Genomic DNA, 17268 nt, shown 5'->3' on the forward strand with positions numbered 1-17268 from the left:
TGACCTTAATGAGTGTGCTGAATTCACAGGCTGATAACATAAAAATGAGCAACTATCAGTCAGATGAGGAAATACTTTATTTCTCTGACTGTTTTGCAGTGCTTACCCACATGGTTCTGTTCCTGCTTTTGGCTTCTTTTTCCTGCAAAACCAGTTTTTTAAGCAGGATTATCATAGTTCATTCGGTGAATGCCTCACTCCGATTTGCTTTCTGCAGCTCTTTCACATTTGGATCCTCTGTTAATAAACAGTCGCTTCCTTTTACCTCCCTGTGGGACTACGAGAGAGCCGGAGGGCAAAGGGGATTGAAAGCATCATCTTTCCTCTGACATTGAGCTGGAAAGAAAAGCCCCCTGCAAAGCCTCCTACAGTGCTTGTAGGAAACTCGGCTCAGATGAGGCCAGGGATAGCCCAGGGATGAAATGATGCACAGAGGGACCAGGGACATAGGTGGCTGCCAGAGGAGGGGTTGGCCAGGGGGACGTCTTCTGCTCCAAAAGATGCTGGAGACATCTCATGCAATTCTCCCTCTTCATGCACAGAGAGGAAGAAATCTCTATCAGCTGCCAGAAGGGACTCACATAGAAGGAAGAAGGTGGATCTAAAAAGCAAACTACACATCAGGACTAGGACAAATCAGGACAAATCAGGTTGTACCTTCCTCCTCCTTTACTATGCAGGAAGAACATCAGAATTGCAAGGCAGCTTATTTTGCGTGAAGCAAATTGCAAATAACTGGAGGGGTTCAAGTGCCTGATCTATTTATAATAAAACCAGTGGGAGGTTTAATCTGCTTATTTTCCTAACACTTAATAAAATATCTGGCAAACAGAAGTGATAAAACCACTTATGTTAAAAAGTTTGTGTTTTCAGTTCTTCAACAAGCCTTTAACTGTAGGCTCTGCTCACCCTGGGAGACCATCAAGGGAGACTGGAAATTTGGAGAGCTGAAAAATAAACACACGAACAAAAACTCTGTGAACAAATCTTTCATGCCTTATTTCTTGTCATTAAAAGGCAATACCCCCAGTTCTTCCAAGATAATTTCACATCACTTTAACAAAGATTCAGAGAAATAAAGTGCAAATCCTCTTTCACTTCAGTCAGCTGAGCCACTGCCAGCAGAGCACTTCACTGGGGGAGTTTCTGTGAGGAAGCCCTGAAATAAGCTGAAACTCTGGGGAAGGAGACATTTTCAGTGAACATCTACATTCACAGAAGCCTAGGAACCATTTCACAGTGTCTTTGAACACGGCTGGGAAGAGAAGGATGCAGAGAATGGCAGGCGTGGTATGTTCCGCTTGACGTTTATTCTCCAAGGCTTTCTGTAATAATTTAGAAATGTAGTTGAGGGTATCTGAGAGGTCCAGCCAGGCTGGTGGCCTGGCAGTGCAAGACCCAAAGGACAGGGGCTTGGTTTGCAGGCAGAGGGCAGGTAGTGGGACGGCTGCCACCACTTGCTTGTCCTTCAGCAGCCCCAGGTTCCCCTCCGAGCAGCACTAAGGCAGCTGTGCCCACCCGAGTGCTTGCTGCAGTACGCAGCTCAGGGAAAATGGGACCTGGGAAAAAAGGCATGCATTTATTTATTTGCATATTTACATATATTTGAAATATATGCAGGACGTCAAACCTTAGAAGCAAGAAAGAGGATGAGAAGGATTGAAGAGCTATGTTTCAACCATGCAAGTGAGTTCTGCACATGTTTTCCTTCCCAGACACTCTACAATAAGGCTTATAAAGAATGAGGGACTTTGCACCAAAGGTGCTGTGGGCCATGGTATTGCTTACTCTGCATTGGAGCAAGCTGTAGGACCAGCTGTGTTGGTGCAGGTTAAATCAGAAAGCCAAAGTGGCAGGTGTAGGTCATTGGCCTAGGATCAGTGCTGTGCTCAAATGGCTTCACTGCAGCTGGGTACTAAGTGCTCTGTCCTGCATGGCAGGGTGATCTGTGTAAATGGAACCCTTTGTGCTTGGTGAGTGTTTTTGTGGAGGAGGTACCTGTGCTCTCAGGTGAGCTCTGGCTCTCCATCCTGCTCTGGAGTAAGGTGCTGAACATCCCTGCTGCTGAACGCTTTCTTCCCCCATCTGTGGATCCCACCTCCCACTCACAGGCTCCTTCCCACAGCTTTGCATTGCTCCCTGCAGTTCTTGAGTCCTTGCCACTGGCTGCCTTGAGGGCTTTGGCTTTCATTTGATTTTCTGTAGGAAGCTAGAGCAGAAAATGGAGGATACAGTTATAAGCTTGTGGTGCTGTTGATGGGGAGGGTTAATGTCTCCTGGGCACTGAATGCTTTGTGTGTGTATGTGTGTGCAGTGCTGATAGGCGCTTATTAATGAAGGTGCATGTAGCTGAGAATGAGCAGTCTCAAAGACAGGCAGACTATCCTACTGAGAAGGTGAAGGGACACTGATGGGGGGGGGTGGCTGGTTTTTGTTGTTGTTGTTCATGCGCTGTGCTCCCTTAGGATGGTCTTTTCTGCTGGTCTTCCTTCAACCATTGGTTCCCACACTATTCAACATTTTTCAAATGCAAATGAGCTCCTTCTCAATGTCTTCCTTGAACTGCACAATACTTGGGAATCTCAGAGAAATGTTGATGCCCTGAGGGCAGGGAATTTTCAAAACCCCTGTGTAAGCAGCTGATGATCAAATCCTGGCAAGTTGTTTGTCTATGTCCTGGTTTCTTTCATTCACCTGACACTTTACCCACACTCTCTATTGGTGTTGCAGCGGCTGAAAGAGGCATCTGGTCTGTGTCAGCTTTTATCTGCCTTTTTTCATCCTACTGTGCCTCATTACGTATGCTCACTAATTCAATTCAGATTTGAAAGGAAATATATGAGGAATTAACTGGCAAGACATCAGCAGCTGCAGGAACTCCATAGGAGAAGAAATCCATGAACTAATGAAGTTAGTGGCAATGCAAAACCTAGACATGACTGCAAATTACTTCAGCACATGTGCGTCTGAAAACAGAGAAAGGATCCAAGAAACTGGAAAGGAGTCAGGAGAAAAATATCGGACTGTCAAGTGGCATTTTCCTTGTTCCTCTCAAGGCTGTAGGTAGACTCAGAGCAGAGTAAGGCATCTTGCAGAGCAGACACCAGCAGGAAAACACAGCATTTGCAATATTCAGTAATGCAATGGCAAAGCACGTCAGACGAGGACCCAGGGCATGGTGGCAGCAATGTTCCTGATCCCTGGGAGCACCCAGGACTGGGTCCTGGGTGCCTGCACTCCCCTGGACCACCTGCCTGTGCCATGGAGTGGAGATATGGCTGTGAGGAGCTTGCCATGGCCATCCTCCACTTGGCTCCTGTGGGACAGTTGGGTCCGAGTAATTACACACTTTGAGCAGCCTTACTACAGATATAGTGACAGCTCCAAAAGAGCACTCTGCCTAATTGCAGATTTGGGTGGTTGATGTCAGGATTAAAACCATAGCTGCTTCTCCTGGAAGGTCTGTGAGGTGGCTGTGATGCCTCCCACACTTTGTAAGAGGCCACCCTGGCACTGGGGTGTTGGGCACGCTGTGCATGTTGTGTTGCAGCTGAGGGTTCCCACTGCCTTTCTTCTTTTCTTGGGTTTTTTTTCCCCCTCTTTTTCTTTTTTGTTTTTGAGACAAGTGACATAAATATTCCCTAGTACCTGGGAGCTACATCTGTTGTGTAAGACTAGACATCTCTTACCTAAATGCTTAGGGCAGTTTCTTAAGAGAGCTATGCTTACACAGACCTCTTGCTGGTAGCTGGTGCTACCAGCTGGGACTCCCAGGCTGCCTTCAAGCCAGGGGACAGACTGGGGACATCCCACAGAGGGGTGCCAGGGAGGGGGATGCCAGGCACAGCCCAAGTGACAACAGCCAGCACACAGAAAGCCCACAGCTTTATCAGGCTGCTCAAGGTTACGGCTTCTGTGCTGCAGCTCTGCACAAAATAGGGAGAGTTCTTCAGCTGGGAAATATGCTTCTCTCTTTCACTGAGGTTTGTGTTTGGCCAAAATGGAAAAAACAGGTACCTGCAGGCTATTGGGATATGGTTACGCTGCCCAGAACCACCGGACAAAGCACTGGCAGTATGAGGTAAAGAGACTCTTTAAATAACTTGGCTGAAAAGTAGCTCTAGATCAGCAATTCTTACAGTAGCCCTGCACTGTAATGCCATTGCGAGTTGTTCTTTTTATCTTGCTGATTGTAAAAGTAACAGCAACGTTTTTCTTGGTGTGTTGTGTTTGGTTTTCTTTCTTAGAAGGAAAAAAAGATGGACCAGTACTCTGCAGGCACAGAGGGGATAAGTGGATGTCCTTGTCCACAAAATGAAATCTCTTCTGTTTTCTTTCTGGTCCCTTTTCCCAGGGTGTTTGCCCAGCTCAACCAGCAAGGCTCAGTGTGCTGAGCTCCAGTACTGTGTGTTAGACTTGCCAGGAGGTGAGGCAGAGAGGGCTGAGTGTGGGGAAACTTCTTTCCTGAGCAGCTCTTCCTGACTGACGTACTGAAACAGGAGTCCTGACATGGAAGCTATCATGGCATGAGGATTACAGCTCCTGGAAACCAGCTGGCCTCCAAAGCTGGTGTGTAAAGCCACTAGCCCCACAGAGCATACCCATGGTGTAAGTGTGGCCCAGGACAGCCCTGCAGTTCCCTCCTCTCCCTGCAGATTCGTGGTGAGGGCCTTGGGACAATGGCAAGCGCGGAGGCAGCCAGGGCTCAGCCAGGGGATGCTTTATTGACCCAAGTGTCCTGGGCAATCCCAAACCATACTAGCTGCTCTGTCTCACACTGGCAATCAGAATAAAGGAAGGTGGAGAGATTTTTAGACCTATGTTGCCATCCTCACCCTTCCTTTCACCCCGTGTACTGGATTTGCTCATGGTACAGCAAAGGGTACCATTTGACCAGGAACACCCTGGTCACAGCCCTGCGGTGGTTGGGTGCTGTAGCATCAGGGTTGGCTTAGGGCTGCTCAGGGACAACGTCCAACTCCAGAGCAACAGGCTGGCCCTGGGCTCTGGGAACGAGCCTTTAGAATGAGAAAGTCATGGGCTTTGGGCACCCATTGGGAAAGCAAAGATCATCAGGAATGTCCTCACTCAAGGGGCTAGACTCCTGCAGGCAGGAGTGAAACAGCTTTGGTGACAGGAGCCAGATCAAGTTATTTAGTGAGTTGCTCCATTTATGGGTTCATTTTGCTATATGAATGTCAAATGTGGGTTTGGTTTTTTTACTTTGCCCTGTTGTTCTTGGACATTGCCTCTAGGAATTACTCTGTTCAGACCTGTAGAGATGCCCAGCTGTAAGGAAAGCAAGCACAGAAAAGTCCTTATAATGAAATTTTTTGGGATACTAAAAGATTAATTTATTTTTGCTTGCAGAAAATGACACAGAAGCACAATGTTATGTAAGAGGAAAAAAGAGGCTAATAGGAATTGTCTGTAATTGCCAAGGAATAAGGTATAGTGGAGAGTGTTCTTTTTCAGGTGCACTACTGCGAATCTTCAGTAGACAAAGCATAGGAAACAGGGGTTGCCAGAATTGCCAGCACTGTGCAGTTACCTGTATCTATTAAAAAAAGTCAAATGCCTTTAATGTGATTAAAGAACAGAGGTTAGACCTGTTTTACAGTGACTTTGGACTATCCAGAGGCAGCGAGACCTGGACTCCAGGCATCAATAAAGGGATACAGATAATGCAGCAGGAGCAAAAGAGAGATGTCCAGGAGTCTTTAAAGAATAGAAAAAGGAATTTAGAACAAATTCCTTGGAATGTAACTTGAAAAACAGCAAGTAGAAAAAAAGGAAGCAGAAATGCAAATATTTCCAGGATGGTTCAGGTGTGTGATGAGCAGCTACTTTCTCTGAAAAGCAGGCAAAATATTAAATCAAAGAAAAAGGAGAATGTGTGTATATACGTATGCACTTTGAAAGCCTCCTGCTGAATTATAAATACATTTGAATCATAAAATATAGAGCCTGTCAGTAGTTTCTGTCGAAGTTTGAACATGCAATTTCACTTGTTCACAGCACAGCCTGTGTGTGCTATCACGTTAAAACCAGAGAGAAGTAAGAAAGACGCAGAAACATCCTGTAGGTAAAAAAAACAACCACAAAACTGACTGACAGACTGAGTAATTATTAATGTGAGTCTCAGCAAGGATAGGAGTGTGGAGCAGGCTCCTCTAGGAACAGGCTTTTATCACGCAGCAGTCAATAGATGAATTGCAAGAGGTAAGGTTCTTCCTCCCTTTGGAAATGTGGGAAGGTTAAAAATGTGAAGGCTCATCTATAACAGCCAGCAGCTGCTCTGGTGCAGTATAGATGCTGCGATGGGATGCTGCTGCCGTGGCTTGCAAGGCTCTCCCATGGGCACTACCAAAAGGAGGACTGCTGGAAATACTTGAAGCTGTTGTGGGGTGGGGGGCACCTGACCCTGAGGAACAGCATGTTGGGGACCAGCAAAGCACCCAAAAGCTGCAGGTTTGGGAGAAGGCAGCCCCTCCAGCGTTTCCTCTGTGCCACGCACCCAGGCTACTGCCTATAGCTGGAGAAAAGATGTGCCAGGATGGGCTGTCACAGCTGTGGAGTCGGGGAGGTCTATGGGGCTGAAAGATGTGGGCCTTGCGAGCAGTTGGGGACCCACAGGCAGGAGGGCAAGTGGGGCTATGGGTGCCATGGTGCTGGCAGGGTAGAGCCAAGCTGGCAGTGGGCAGGGCTGGTGGCAGCAGCAGGCTCTGCCCACCCTGGGCACTTGGTCCTTGCTCCAGGCTGGCAAGCCAGGACTGGTGGGGGACAAGCCTGGATGTGGCCTCACTGGTAGTGGGGTCATGCCAGGCCTGGGGTCTCCCCACAATGGAGCTGCTGGGCCATGGGCAGGGGTGCAGGTCTTGGGGAGGGCCATAGGGCAGCGAGGCCTCTGGGTGCACATTGACTTTGACACAAGCATCAGGAGGGAGGACATAAAATCTTGGTCCGTTGTGTGGAATGTGTGTGAACAAATGAGATGTGTTGGATGGTTTTTCCCATCCACACACAGAGATTGTTGGCAGCTGCTGTTACTTTAGGGACCCAGGAAAGGTGTCAAGGTTGCTGAAGACCTCCTGCCATGGTGGAGGATGCAGGATGGGGGGTGGTCCTGCTGGTCTACAAAGCCTCTGCTTCTGGTCGCAGGCTGATGTCCTGGCCCAGCCCCAGCCCCAAGAAGGTGCCCGATGCCCGGGGCTGGATCTGCCCCTGATGCCTCCTGGCCAGCCCCGCTCCCTGGCTGGGGTGATGGGATGGGCCTTGCTGCTCCAGGGAGCCCCCATGGCTTCCACCTCCCAGGCAGCCCCTGGCCCCAGTGACCCCGAGGGCCAGGGAACCACAGGCAAGACAGTTGCGTGAACTGCAGGCAGCAAAGAAAAAATTTCTGGCAGGAATTGTATGACTGAACCTCAGGTCATGACTGTTGTCTGTAATTCAGGGAGGAAAACCATGACGGGAGCTGGAGACAGGGTGTACAGAGGAGGAGGGAGGTGCCGCAACTGCAGGCGCAGCCCGAGGAGCACAGAGGTCTGCCCAGGAAGGAAGAAGAGCTGCAAGCAGCTCAGCGAAGGTGGAGGAGGAAGCAGCTCTGACGGAAACTGTGACCTGGATTCTTAGATCACTGAATTGCAGGAAGACTTGGAGTCTAATTGAGCAGCCAGCAAAAAAAACCCAGTAGAAACTCAAATTAGAGCCTGATGAGAAACTGGAATTCCTTCAACCAGCAGCAAAGCTTTCTGGAAGGAGAAAAAGGATGGCACTGCCTGAGAAAACAACTTTGAGGTCAAGCTGGACAACAGCAGAGGCTTTCCAAAGCACTGGGAAAGGAATCTAGTTGAACCAGCAGAAAGCTTCTCAGCTGGACAATATACAGGAGCAGATCCAGGAGGCAAACCTCAACATGTGGCCAAGGCAGGTGGAGACAGTCACACAGCCCCAGAAATGCAAGGGACAAAGCAATTGTCCCCTAACTCTGTGGACACTCCTCCTACATTACTAAGGCTGTGCACCCTCAGTAAGTGGGAACTGGGTCATTCAGTAATTATATATCATTATTACATGTAATCATATCATATGGGCATCTTTTATTGATTTTTTTTTTTTTCTGCTAAAAAGGAAGTAGTGTGAGATGAAGCCATTAATACAGGGAGATGTACGGATTTCTAGCAGGAATGCGTGGAAATCTGAATAGAGGTCTACAAAGCAAAAACCTCTCTGCTCTGGAGGGTGGGTGTGTATGTTCATGATGCCCAGAAAGGCCTTGAGGCAAGGTGTCTGAATGACTGGAAGGTCCACAGGAGAGGGTCACACTGCAGCACACGTTAGATCTCTACAGTTTACTGGCGCAAACCCTCATGCGGATGCACTTGCATCGACTAAGAGATTTCCACCCGTTTAGCTTGTCTTCATGGATGTAAAGAGCAAGTTAAACCCAGTTAATATTGTCTGGATTCAATACACATCAGGTACAGAATCAGCTGGTTTAAAGCACTACCTTGAGGCCAGAATTCTTGCCTCTATGGCTAGCAGGATGTGCTGCTCAGAGCAAAGGCCTTTGATGTAGCTGTGCTGCCATCGGCCCCTTGGTGGGTTAACCTGCGAACTGCCTTCTTTGTACTGCCCATATTTCTTGCAGGGAGGTAATTCCTGTTACCCCGTCCTGTGCCCAGGGCAGGCCATGCTTTCAAGCCACTGCAGCCTGCTTGGCACCAGCTGTGTGTGGTGGGCACCTTCCTGCCCCATCCCCACTCAGCATGGTCCCTTCCACACCTCCCTATGCACAGCTGACAAGCTGATGGGAATTTGGGGGGATCTGGGGTTCATTTACCAAGGCTGGGTGCCAGAGCAGCAGGTGGCAGTGCTGGGGCAAGGTGAAAGGTGCTCCTTGTTATGCAATGGAGGCTCCTCATGCTGTTGCCTTTACAGAAAGAACCTGGAAATACTGAAGCTGCAGCCTTGTGCAACCCCAAGGGAGATGTCCAGAAGTACTGAGTGATCCACCAGCTGTCATCAAGAGACAGACAGACGTAGCTGAGGTGGGTGACTGGCATGGGCAGAGTACAATGCGCATGGGCAGAGTACAATGCACATGGGGAGACCTGGCCAGCAGCAGAGTGTGCTATTAATAAAACACCGTAGTAAAAAGCTGTAGGTAGGTAGGTAGCACTTCATCATGTAATGCTATTGCTAAGCAGGTGAGTGCTGTCTCTCAGATCCCTCACGCAGCACCAGAGGGGTAACGCTGCTCTGTTGAGTCACAGCAAACCTGCCTTTGATAGCATGGAGTGGCACCCAGTTTCACCTGTCATTTTGGAAGGCATCAGTATGGAGAGATCCTAAAGAGAGAAAACAGGATTTAGGAGCTGTAGCTTACTAGGAGAGAATCATAGCACTCGCTCATGCTTTTTTCCTCTCCTCCCTGCTGGCTCTCTGAATTAACCATCTCTTGTTCTCCACTCCCACCTCTAGGACTGCAGGTCTCCAGTACATCCTTAGGTGCCCTCTTTGCTCTCCAGCTGCTGCTCCTGCTCCTGTGTGGACCAGTCTTCTGAGGCCCTACACTGTGTCTGACAATTCTGTGCAGTCTCAGAAACCTTGGGGTGTTTAAAGTGGTGGGTAGGCAAGTTGTGCCCCACTTATTTGCAGCTGTACTGCCAGCCTCTCTTCCACTTCCTGTGGGTCCTTCCTGTCTTCTCCCTTGGCTTCCATCCAGGCCTTGGTGGCACATCAAGTTGTTGCAAACGATCTCCAAAATCTCAAGCCTTTCGCTAGAGTTGTGGCTGCCAGCAGAGTCCACCTTAAAGCCACAGCTACTGCAGCAGTGAAGCAAGCGGAGAGGGCTGATGGTGCTGGATCTGAGCATTGCACAGCTCGCTGTGACACTGAGAGAGCATCTCCTCCCTCTCCTCAAAAGGAAAGAGCTGGAAGGAAAATGATCAACTAGAAAAGTGTGTTCATAGGAGGAAGAGTTTAGTTTGTGGATTCAGCTGCCCAGCACAAGCAGTATTTGTTAGCACTGGCAGGTAAGGGCATGACACGGTGTCTCTTCTTTGCTTCCACTGGTTATCCAGCCCCCCAGGTGGGTGAGGGCAGGGGTCTATATGGGATAGGCCCAGTGGAGGATCTCCCATGAGGGAAGGCCTTTCATGAGCTGAGAAAACGTTACAACTTCCTTCATCCCTAATTTTAGGATAAATCCATTAACTGCATGCAGGTTTGGGTTTTTCCTGTGCCTTTCCTTCTCCCTTCTCTCCCTGCTAGTCTCTTTAAACATTCAGGTGTGTAATGCTTTCCTGACCACAAGAGTCAATCAGAAAGAGAACAGCGGTTAAAAACCTGACGTCACTCTGAAGTTCATTCATGGTGTGGGTATAAAGCTGACGCAGCTTTAACAACAAACGACATTTTCTCTTGTGGCTGCCTCTCTTATTGGTAACGGAAAGAGGAAAATGTTGCCTTTTTTCCGGAGCATTGTCGTGAATCCTTGGAGTAGCAACGGTGGTCCTGGAGCGCAGCGCCAGGGTGATCTTCCAAGGTCTGACGCCTCGCCTGCCCGCGATGAGAGGGGGCTGCGCTCTGACCGGGCCCTGTGGCAAGAGCAGGGACTCGCCCCACGGCAAAGCCTGGGCTGAGTTTCCCACGTCAGGCGCAGCCCCTTGCTGCGCGCTGACCTCGTCGCCTGCGCTAGAGCAAGCCACGCGGGCAAAACGGCCCGCGGGGCCTCTGCGCAGGCAGGGCAGGCCGGCAGCAAGGCGAGCCCCGCAAACCGCTGAGGTGGGGGCACCGCGCCGAGGCCCGCGCGGCCTCTTCCCCCGCGCTGCTCGCCTGGCAGCAGCGCCTGCGCGCTTCCTACCGACGGAGCCCTCCGGCGCCCCTTCAGTCGCCGTTCCCGAGGGGTCCGTCCCCACGCGTGAGCTGCTGGCCGTGGCCTCCCGGCAGCCCGCGCCGCAGCGCGCTCAGCGCCAAACGCCGCTCGGCTTCGCGGGTCAGGCGGGAGGAACCCGGGGCCGGGGCCGCCGAGCCGCGCCGTACTGTACCGTACCGCCCCGCCCCGCCGAGCCGCGGCCCGCAGTGGCACCTGCTGTCGGGGCCGGGCAGCGCCGCCGCCCCGCCGCACTAAAAGTACCCTGCTTTTTTTTTTTTCTCCGTTTTGCCAGCGACCAGGGACAATTTCTCTCACTCGACCCAGCAGATGTCAGTAGGATTTAGGGCGGATTGTGAACCGAATTCCTTCCTTTCAGTGGGAGTTCTGCCCGCCCGAGAACCCGACTCATGAATCGAAGGGTCAAATGACTGCAGAAATACCGGCCCACGTGGCTGTGCAACAGCTCGTGGGGATGATCCGCGTGGAGCCCCGACCCAGACCAGAGAACAGTTGTATCTTGAGAACGCGTTTACTTCCAAAGCCTAATCATCTTCAAAGTAACTTTGCGGTAACAGATAAACATTTCTCCTTTGCAATTTTTACTTACTTCAGTTGTGCTGCAGGAGTGGCCTCATGAAAAAAGAATGCTTTCTCAGGGCTAGGATAAAGCAGTCATTTTATAACTGTTATTGGAAGATACCAATCAAAGGCTGCAGTCACCTCTGATCCATTTCGGAGCACGACAGAAGGGCTGTTATCTGGAAGAACAAAGGGAACCAGTAAGTTACTTAGAACCAGGGCGCCCACCGTGCACGGCAGGTCCTGAGCCCGCTGAGGCCAGGCTGCTCCCTGTGACAGTGGCCAGCCCCAGCTGTTGTATTACCATGCAGCCATGACTGGGTTGTTAAATAATTTTGCTTTTGTCTTCCTTTGCAGGGCTGTTAAAACCAGCAGACGGTGTCAGGCAAGCAGAACAAGGCTGGGAATGCTAAACGCGGCACACTCAAAACCAAATGAGCAAAGCATGCAAGGCACTCGCTTACCCCTGCGCCCTGGGAACAGCCCACTAGCAGAGATGATGGATGGAGAGGAGGGGGTGCAGGGCCTGGAGCTTGCTGGGGAGCCTGGGAAGGACCGAGGGTCCCTGGCTGCATGAGCTCACAGCCTCTTGGGTGCTGCAGGGGTGGCCTCCCTCCTTCCCCACCTCCTGCGAGGGAAGGTGGGATGCTAGGTAGGGATGTAAGCGGGGAGAAAGAACACTTTGGTGTGCATCTTCCAAAGACAGATTTCATTTGCTTTGAAGATCTGTTCTCTCTTTTCTGTTAAGGCATATGGAAATTGACTGCATTGTGTCCTGAAGCCGTGTGGATGCTGGTTTTTCTGATGTAACTAAGGATTCAATAGCGTGTAGCTCCCTGTAATGTGGTCTGATAGGACATCTTCAATTTGCCACTGTAGACAAGTTTCTTTGATTGTTTTGTGACTAGTGCAATTGGAAACATATTCCAAACACAATGATGGGAAGAAAGGGAGGCCTGCGTTTCCCTTCAGTGCTCCCCATGTGATCTATCTGGAATGGGTACCCTTGCAGTTTTCTGTGGTTCTTTTGCATACAGCTACCCACTGAGTGAAGTAAGAGTCTCTCTGCTTTTTTGGCATAAAAGGAGCTATTCTTTCAAAGCATGGGGTTTTCCAGGTTAGTAATAAAATTATCTTTGTGTTTCTTAAACATAGAGCTTCTGCAAGTGCAATTCATAAACAAGTGTCCTGGGATGTTTTCAGACCAACTCAAGGTCTGTTCCACTTCCACAGAGATCATGAAAGTCTTGCTGTTGACTTACATCTTGCTGTTGATAATATCCTGCTTCACCTCCAGTTGTTATTCCAGCACAGGAGAGGTCTCTCGTGCTCCTGTGTCACATCTGTAGGCCCTTCTGGCTGTTCACCCATGTCCCTTGTGAAGCTGTGCCAGGCACTGATTTATCAGAGGTGCAGTAAAATGCTGCATCTTACCTTAAAATTCCTAAAGACAGAAAACAAATTCATAAGCTTTCGTTTGCAGGTGTCAACATGCAAACCTGCCTGTGCAGGTGGGAGATCTCAGTCCTCTCCATTGGCTGCAATCAGGGTTTTCAAAGTCCTACATCAGCATTTTTCAAGCCTGTACACACTTGAATCAGAACAGGAAGAAAACATCCATACAACTCAAGTGAATGGACTGGGAAAAAAAAATCTTGAAAGAGCAAAGTGGAGATCCAGCAAATGTGTGCGTCTGATCCATTCTGGCTTTTCCATGCACTACAGACACTGTCTTGGAGTAGTTCTAAAAATGTTTGCACCACATCGAGCAAAGACACATCTGTGGTGTCCGAACCAGGTGACATCTGGCAAGCTGGCATCCCGAGGTCCATGTACTACTGCACTGGGATACACGCAGCACTACAGTGGCAGATTTTGGATTAGCTTTGAGACAAACTGCAAACTATAATCCAGCCACGGACTTGCTCCTGAGAACACGACAAGTTTGTCCATAGGTATGGTGACTTGTAGCTCTTTTTCAAATGATCCAGCTGTGGGAAAGGAAAATGTAAGGGTCTCACACTGACGTGAGCTCAGTGATGTAGGGGTTTTGCTGTACTTAATGGCTCTGCTAATTGGGTTGAGTGGAAAGACCATGTCCCCTCAGCTTCTGCTCCTCCTGTTCTCTCCAGGCCTAAAAGGAGGAGGTGAGGGCATAGCCCACCTCTGGTGTGAAGGCAAGTAAAAAGGGGAGGAGAGCTCTCTCTTGCTTGTGTCTCCCCTGGCCCTGGCACCAGCAGGTGTGGAGCTTGCCTTGTCCTTCCCCCTCCCCAAACCCAGCAAACCAGCTAGTATTTCTGAGACACATTCTGCTTGCCCAGATTTAGGAATTCCACACAGGAATAGGTAACACAAAAAGAGTGTAACAGGGCTGAATTTAAGGGATCTTCAGCTCCTCCCCCCCCCCCCCGCCCTCAGTGTCTCAGATTGGGACTTCATCCCAGATCATTACATGCTTAGCCAGGCATAGCAGAGATCAGCTCTTCCTTCCTGTTCATGCAGCCCTGGGCAAACTGGTTGTACTTTGTTCAGAAGAATAAATGGCAACCAGCATCACGGTCAGCTCATTTCCATCATCATCGCTGATCTCGACCTGTCAGCTGCTTTTGCCGCTTCTTATTTGTTGGCAAAGATGCTCAAGCCAAAGGTCCTTTGGGAGACGCAAAGACAATAGAAGGAAACATTTGCCTGGTGTCTGATGTTACCACAAAGGGCTGGCCAGTGCACGTAAAAATATTGGACTTATGATGGAAAATTTCATGGGAAAATTGCAGGGATGAGACCTGTGCTTCTAAGGACCTATCTGCTCCCTGATGCATGCTCCAATTTTGGCTGGAGTCAGCCTTTCTCAGCAAACTCCCACCCCTAAAGCTGAAAGGCTTTTGTGCTCAGGTAGGGCAGGGTACTAGTTGCAGCAGCTTCCCAAGTCATTCCCTGTTTTCTATTCCCACTCCCATCATGTCATCCAGATTTCCAAAAACGGACAGCTGTTCCCATCTGACTAGTCCTGATGTGGAGTACAACTTAAACTCAAGACACCAACTATCCAATCCCAATCCTTCCTGGAGTTCTTCCTTGGTGCGTTTTGGGTCTCCCCTCTCGTACCAGAAAACACCCTAGTTCAGGCACAAGCTGTGACTGTTCTGTGCAGCTACTGCTTGTTATCGCGTCAGACCCTTTTGTATCAAAAGAGATCCTGTCTATGTGTGAAATGAAACCTAGTTATAAAAGAAGAGAAAAATGTGGATTCCCTGGGGTTGTGGTTGAGGCTGTGGGACTCTCTTAAACCCTGGGAGATTAATTTCTAGTTCTGCAAACAAGTTCTGAGTGGGAAATGTTGCCTGCTGGAGCCAGCTCCTCCCACTGCAACTAATGTGTTGAGACTCCGTGTGTGTGAAGGTTGCATCTCTGGAAAGTATTGTGATGGACCACTGACAGTGCAGGAAACCAATAAAATGCCGCATGGTCAGCAGGTATACATTGGAGAAGTCAGACTGTCTTCAGTGGATTTACTTTTGATTTAGTTACATTTCATTGTTATTTTATATCTATTCAGGTTTACTGATCCAGGCAAAGGGGTTTGCAATGGAAGGAACTGCAGATCAGGAGGACAATGTATGTGAGTACCAGCAGAGCTCATGTCACGGCAGCACCACGCACAGGGTTACGTAGTTTGGAAGCGTGGGTACCTGTCTCACTCTCTTGCACTAACTTGAATTTGTTTTGCAGGGGAGCACATACAGGAAAGGTCTGCATGGCTCTTTTTGAAGAGGAAAGAGAGAAGAATGTGTTGATAGCAGAAGGACAAAGGCACAAATACACTAGAAAAGGTATGCAAGGAGAATTTAAAGATGGGTTCAACAACAGATATTCAGATGTGAAGAAGAAATTCTGCAGTAAACACAGGTAAGACAAGCTGTTCTACGTAGGGAAAATCTAAGAAAAGAATGGGAGTTGAGAGTAACAGCAGAGGAAGAGACAGGTTTTCTTCCAGAGATTTGGAACTAAAGCAAGGAAAAACCCATGGATATAGAGCTGTCAGTCTCCTCCAGGCCAGCAGCACCACAAAATGGCATTTGGAAACTAGACAGATATCAGAAGCTTTCTCAAATACTGGGAATCAGGAAAGAGATGGTCACAAAGCTAATTTCAAATGTATCCAGGATGCTGTTCAAATGGACAGTGAGGATACAGAGCTGGAAATTTGGAGTGCAAAGATATGGATAACAGGACAACACAGTGTGCAAAAAGCACCTAAAAGAACACTGCAAACAGGCTTAAAAAAGACATGGTAATGTACTGATCTTGGGGTCCAGAGGTGTCACTACAAAGTAATGAAGTGCTGTCGCACTTTTGCTGACTCGAGAACGCACATGCAAATTATTCCAGGGTGTATTAACAAGCATGTGTGGACCTGGGACTACAGCAATGCATAACACATGCCAAGCTAGCAGCCAAATGTGGGGTCAAGAGTGGCAGGGGGTGCAGGCACAATAAGCTATGAGACCTTCTTGCTGTAAAAAGATGAGCAAAATTGGGAGGCACAAGAAAAACTGTTAGCATTTTGCTGAGTTCTCAGATCTGAGCCTGCTAAATTAATGTTTTAAGTAAAATAACAAGATTTTATAATATGTTTCCAACTAGTCATTTGACAGCTTTCCACAGATGGTCTGAAGTATGTATGAAAATATAATACAAGTGGAAAATTCCTTGTGTAACTTTACAGTATCCTTATGTGCTCTCTCACGTGCACACCTTCTACGTGCCCTGCAGCAACAGTCTAAATGTAATAACTTCATGACCACTGGCAGTGTTGAGGTGATGAGACTAGGCTGGAGAAGTTGAAGAAGAAAGCCAGCAAGAAAGAGTGATGTTCCCAGTAGGAAATCAGAGTGTGGAAATGCAAGGGACTTGCAAGGAAAAGCGAGGGGATCAGTGAAGGTGGTGTTAGCAGCACTCAGTTTATCTAGGAGAAGGTAGAGGTTAGCTGAGATGCAAGATGGAGAGACACCCATCAGGAGTGGGGGCCAGTACAGCTGTAGGTGCTAGCTGAAGCCCTCTGGGCAGATGAGATGGTCTCCAGAAGGTGCCCCAGGAGACAACTGCATCCTTCACATGGGAGGAAGGAGAGGGCAGGGGTGCTGGAGACTCCCAGGTGGGGAGGGCATGGTACAGATGGTAGCAAGGAAGGATGAATAGAGTGCTTGGGGCAAGGATGGAGGGAGGACACTAGGGTCCTGGTCCAAGGTGCTGTGTGGAAGGGGAGAAGGTGGCAGAGAGGAAAAGCGATTACGAGAGACAGGAGGGAATATGACTTCAAAGGGAATTTGCAGTCAATGGCATCAAAAGCAGCTAGACAGCCAGGGGGATGGGGATGGAGGAGCGAGAAGCTGTGAAAAATGATGGTGCAAGCACTGGAATAAAGGTATAGACCAGGGTTGTTAGGCTGAGGGTAGCTGTGGTGCTGGCTGGAATTTCCCATTCGGAGGACAAGGAAGAAAGGTGGGTCAGGGTGGGATTTGGGGACAGTGAGAGATTATAACATGCTTACCTTGTAGGGCTTGATGAAGGAGCCCAGAGGAAAGTGAGGATTCAGAGAGGTAAAGGATGGAATAAGGCTAGAGGTACAAGCTATTAGGAGGTGGGAGGAGTTTCTATGGTATTTGGATAGACCAGAGCTGAGAATGAGAAATGCTGTTGACTGTATAAGAGCCAGGGAGAGTGCAGGAGAGAGGAAAACCTGGCTCAGACCCGGGAGAATCGGGCACTGCCCTGCACCAGGGTAGAATAAAGAGAAGGACTGTGTGAAG

General features: G+C 49.0%; 2 long non-coding RNA genes across 3 annotated transcripts; both read left to right on the forward strand.

The window, feature by feature from the left end:
- Positions 1-1553: 1553 nt before the first annotated feature.
- LOC138686410 (uncharacterized) lies at positions 1554-8084 on the forward strand. 2 transcript variants are annotated; one of them, XR_011325763.1, is made up of 3 exons: positions 1554-1686; positions 4355-4662; positions 7454-8084. It is a non-coding gene; the product is annotated as an uncharacterized lncRNA (long non-coding RNA). The 2 variants fall into 2 exon arrangements; XR_011325762.1 differs by lacking the exon at positions 1554-1686 and adding an exon at positions 3722-4081.
- A 2670-nt stretch (positions 8085-10754) lies between these two features.
- On the forward strand, positions 10755-12608 carry LOC138686411 (uncharacterized). The gene is made up of 2 exons (XR_011325764.1): positions 10755-11658; positions 11816-12608. It is a non-coding gene; the product is annotated as an uncharacterized lncRNA (long non-coding RNA).
- The last annotated feature ends 4660 nt before the right edge of the window (positions 12609-17268 follow it).

This window comes from Haliaeetus albicilla, chromosome 8 (genome assembly GCF_947461875.1).
Source record: "Haliaeetus albicilla chromosome 8, bHalAlb1.1, whole genome shotgun sequence".
Classification (NCBI taxonomy): Eukaryota; Metazoa; Chordata; class Aves; order Accipitriformes; family Accipitridae; genus Haliaeetus; species Haliaeetus albicilla.